A 6,000-nucleotide genomic window follows, 5' to 3' on the forward strand; every position below is an offset into this window, starting at 1 on the left:
TTTTATATATTTTTATAAACGTTTTTAATTAATAGATAATTTTTATAAATATATTTATATAATTTAGTTTATTTTTAATTAAAACTATATTATTCATTAATTATGGGCCGTAAAAATTTTGGTGTTGTTTGGTAACACTTAAAAAAAATAATTTTTTATTTAATTAATTAAAAATTTAAAAATTAAACATAAAATGTATTTTGTAACTCTATTTTTATTTATTATTTTTTTAAATTTTAATTAAAATTTATTAAATTTTGAAAATAGAATTTTTTCACTTTCAAAATTTTTTTAAACAGTTTTCAATTTTTTTTTTCTTCTCTTCTTCAAATCAACACTTTATATTGTTAAACAAAAATAAAAATAAAAGTTATCAATCGTGTTTATTATTTTTTGTTTTTAAAAACAAAAAACAAAAATAGTTACCAAACATAATTTATTTTTCAAAAATAAAGAAACAAAAATAAAATAATATTTCTATTTTTTTGTTTAAAAAATTCAAAAACAAATTAATTAATTTTGGCTACATTTTATAAATTCTAAATGATTAATTAATTAATACATTTTAAAAAATTATATTATATGTAATATTAATAAATATATATTTTCTTATACTTATTTCATACACAAATAAATTATATATGTGTATTATTTAAATAAAATAATATATTTTAAAATTCAAATAATATAATAATAAATTAAAGTATCTTTAATAATATATTTTTATGATGACATGATAGGTCTGTTCCCCACAACCAACCTACCATATCATTTAAAAAATTATTAAAGAGATACTCTCTAAATTATTCAATAAAGTTTTTTGATTGTAAATAATAAATACTACTAAATTGAAATATTTTCTCATTTATAAAAACTAAAGTAATTTATTTAATTCTAAATAAATAATTAATTAATATGTATTTTAAAAATTATAATATATGTAATATTAACAAGCATATATATTTTATACTTATTTCATATACAAATCAATTATATAAATGTATTATTTAAATAAATTAATATATTTTAAAATTCAAATATTGTAAAAATAAATTAGAGTATCTTTAATAATATATTTTTATAATGATATGATAAGTTTGTTCCCACACAACCAAGTAAATATATACAAATACACAACCGACGGGAGCTGCAAGGGAAAAAATCAAACAAAATATATATATGGAAGACTTTTCAATGGTTACTAACCATAGATGGGTACTAACAATTATGATGATTTGATAACATAGTGACTTAGTATAGCAAGTCACCAACAGGTAAATATTTTTTTTCTACATTAGTTTCGAATTTAGTTATTTTTCTTTTGCCATAATTAATGTTGTGTCCAACCAATAAGAGACACTAGTTATATTTAAAAATTTACATGTATTTGAAAAATGAAAAGTTTACAATATTATATTTTCATAATAAATACATTTTTTTCATCAGGTAAACCTTTCAAAAATTTGAAAAATCAAAATTTATTTTAAAAAATATTAATTAACAACTATAAATATGAATCATTGATCTTAATCCAATGTTTAATATTGAAGTAACTATCCATGGGTAATAACCATTAAGAGTGCACCCATATATATATATATATTTAGTTTATGCTCTCTCTCACTCTCATATATATATATATATATGGGTGCACTCTTAATGGTTACTATCCATGGATGGTTAAATATTAATCATTAGATTAAGATCAATGAGCCATATTTATAGTTGTTAATTAAGATTTCTAAAAATAAATTTTGATTTTTTCAAAATTTTGGAAGGGTTACCGGGCGAAAAAACGTGTATTTATTATAAAAATATAATATTGTAAACTTTTCATTTTTCAAATACATATCAATTTCTATTTATAGCTAGTGTATCTCATTGGTTGGAAACAACATTAATTACAGCAAAAAAAAAAAACTAAATTCGAAATTAATGTAGAAAATAAATATTTATCTGTTGGTGACTTGCAGTAACGCCCTGGATAACCAAGACCATTACACTGTGTTTAAAATAGTGCAAGACTTGCTAATCAAGTTATTTAAATGAAAATGTGATCCTAAAGTCATAAACAAGCTAGGGGTAAAAGATTTTTGGTCATAAACGGACATTAAAATAAATGTTTAATACATGAGATCCAAAAAACATGGTTTAAAGGACAAAATTACAAAATTCCAAAAGTTATATACAATCAATGTCACTCTAATGGCAAAATACACCTTTGGCGAACAATCCCTCGACTATGGCGGACAAGCAGCTAACAATGTACACCTCGCCCCCAGAGCTCTCCAACTCATGGTTGAACCATCAAACCCTTGCCTTTACCTACACCATGTAGCACTCGTGAGCCGAGGCCCAGAAAGAAAACTATATAGCATAGCATAAACAATCCAGATAATCAAATGATTCATAAGATATTAATGAGATATTTAGCAGGCCATAACAGGCACAAAATCAGTGACGACAAACAAAGAATCATCAGTCTATCATCCAGGTATTCAACAAGCAATCAGCATCAGATTAATAACAGTAAACACATTCATAATCAACAATTGAACAAAATCATCATACAATACTCAGGGTCGATGCCCTTAGGCTGCACCCTCTGTTTAACCCACTGACTCCAGCTCACTTAGGTCGAGCCCAGTGTTTAACTCACTGACTTCGGTTCGCTTAGGCCGAGCTCAGTGACTATTTAGCTAACCTCAACTACCAATGGTTGAGCCGCATCCTGTGCGCAAATATCAGTTCCGACACCCTTAGGCCGTTTATTTCATGCTCACATGACATATCATAATCATACAACAATTGTATTCGAGATATAGGGGACTCTAGTCCTAATTATAGCCACATAAACGGGTGCAGTCTTCTTACATCAGGTCCGAGTGTTTTGATTAATAAGAACGACCATCGAGCACGATCCCGCTCCGAGCCCTAGCGTACACCTAGTCATAATCCATAAATGGTACTTCAATGAGTTTTAATTCCAAAGAATAATCCTGGGACCAAACTCGCGCTCTCGGGACCTCTAATTCCACCAAACGAAGTGGTGAAACCGTCCCCCGAGCGCCCAAGCAAAAACCCTAAAAAGTACCCAAAAACCAAGTTCTGAAAGCTGAGTAGCGCTACCATGCTACTTATTGGGTGCTACAATGCTAGAGTAAGAGACTCTAGCCCCCCAAACTCACAGCCTAGTGTTGTAGCACTCCCAAACTAGCGCTACAACGCTGCAACTAGAAATGCAAATTTCTGGGTTTCCCCCTTCGAATCTCCCCTAGCCAAAGCTCCAAAAATCCTCCCCAATCATCAGCCAAACTCAAAATTGAGCCCATAACTCACTATATCTCACCCAAAACAACCTAATAACATCAAAACTTAGCTAACAATCTCACCAAAACATAGAAATCAAAACTGAGCTTTGAAGCTCAAGAAGACTAACTAAAAACAAGAAAACCTCTCAGAAAATTAAAGAAATCCTTACCTTAGAGAGGAATTAGACCCTAAGTTGCCTCCAATGCTACTCCAAGCTTTAATTCCTCAGATTCCCAAGCTTAAATCCTTAAAACTCCATCCCAAAACCCAAATTCAGAAATCAAACTCAACTAAAACTCAACAAACTCAAAGGCTTGAAACCTTACCTCAACGGCAACTAATCCTCAATCCTCCAATCCTTGAGCTTAGACTCCTAGACTTCCCAGCTGATTCTTGCCAACTTCTAGCCTCAATCCAAGCTTAGTTTCCTTCAGCAAATTCAAAGCCCCAACATAAGAGGGAGTGAGAGAGAGAAAACGTGAGTGATGAGAGGAGAGGGAGAGAGACTTTTCTTTCTTTCTTTTCTTAGATTATTCTATATCTTTCTGTATTGTTATAACAATCCAGAGTATATCCTCCACAGTCAAATGACACACTTGACCCTCTAACCATTTAAATCTCTCAAGGGTGCCCAAAGGGTAATTTGGTCATTTTGCTCCCAATTCTTGCTAATTCCTTGAGTGTTCCTAATATTTACCACTTAAATCCCGTCATCCAATTAATCACCAATTATTTACCCGATGTCTATTAATCCCCAATATATTTTCTAAATTCTCGAAAATACCCCAGGCTCCCACCGAGTCGGGTATGAATCCTCGCCATGACTATTTCACCAATCTGCTTACTAGGACCGTCTCGAGCCATATACTGTGAATATATCCACATAATAAAGTGGTCTCAACAATTTATTACATACAATTACATTTATGCCCTTAACAGGCCAAAATTACAAATATGTCGTTACAAGCTAAGTAGGGCCCACATGCATATTTAACACTCCTAACACGTGCATTTAATCACATCCATATAATCATATATTTACAACTGCCCAAGAAAATTGAAAAAGACATTTTTTTATAAATATATTGACATAATTTAGTTTATTTTTTAAATTATATTTCGTTAGCTATATTTTTAGGTTTTTATATTTATAAAAAATATATCTAAATATAATAAATAGTTTATTAATAGTTAAATATAATAAATAATAAATATAATATTTCTGAATAATTTATAATAATAAATATATTCAAATGCATGTCAATTTCTAAATATAGCTAGTGTCTCTCATTGGTTGGAAACAACATTAATTATGGCAAAAAAAAAAAAAACCAAATTCGAAATTAATGTAGAAAAAAATATTTATCTGTTGGTGACTTGTTATACCAAGTCACTATATTGCCACATCATCATAATTGTTAGTAACCATCTATAGGAAGTAACCATTGAGAATTATTCCGCATATATATATATAGGTAGTACCCATCTATAGCTTCAGTTTCCTCCTCATCTTCAAGTATATATATCATCTTCAAGCATATATATATCATCTTCAAGCATATATATATATATATATGCTTGAAGATGAGGAGGAAACTGAAGCTATAGATGAACCAAAGCAAGAGGGAGGAAAGCGCTGGGAGGCAGTCAGAGACAGGAGATCGACCTAACTTCATAGTATCAGAGTCATACTTCATCCTATCCTACCGACGAATCTCTATTTCAGATCATGGCAATAGAAACCTCATCTACAAGTTCTGCAAGCTCTAGTGCTCCTATGATATTGCCCTTGTCACTTACTCCTTCTCCATCTTTCCGCAAGTCCACAACCAAAAAACTTGACTTTCTTTATGAACTATCATATGTTCCTGAAGAAAATAAGATTACCAATAACAACCTTCCTTTGATTAACCCATACCAAATTTTCCCAAAATCCATTACTCCTTTTTCCCGGTCCATTAAAGCTAAAATCAAACCATCGTACAAAGCCCCTGTTTACCCAAAAAAGATTTTCCTGATGATGTGGCTGAATTAACAAGCACGTGGGATACACGTGACCGTTTTAGTGAGTACGATCTGTTCGACCATCGACCAGAAGAGAGTTCACTCAGCAGACGACATATTTTATGGGCGACCATTCTGGTCGCAGCAATTCAGATATTTCCTACAAATATGTAAGTTCGCATTTATGTAATAATTATGATTTCCATTTTTATTTAGATACACCTGTATTAAATGTAATTAAGGCCCATGTAAAACTCCTTGAGCCTATAAATAAGACTCAAAGGGCTCAAGAGATGGGACTTTTTCTTTGGGAGAATTTTAAGAGATAATTATAGTGTTTTTATCCGCCAAATTTTTATTCATCTCTAAGCTTGTGAAACTCGTGAACCCTAGTTCATTGATCACAGTTTTTGGGATTCTACATCAATACGAACACTACGTGGACGTAGGTTATTACCATCACTGGGGCAGAGCCATTATAAATCTTTGGTGTCATTTATCTTTTGATCTTGAATTCATCTTGTTTTTTATCGTTTTACTTGACTCCGTGTCGTTGAATAGTCAAGGGTCAACATTTTGGTGCTTTCATTGAGAGTTGAACTCAAGACCTCCAAGAAGATCAAATTGTGAAAACAGCTAGAAAAGACTGGACAAACCTCTGGTACTGCACCAACCCAGCCTCCT

The sequence above is a fragment of the Humulus lupulus genome, chromosome X (assembly GCF_963169125.1).
Source record: "Humulus lupulus chromosome X, drHumLupu1.1, whole genome shotgun sequence".
NCBI lineage: Eukaryota > Viridiplantae > Streptophyta > Magnoliopsida > Rosales > Cannabaceae > Humulus > Humulus lupulus.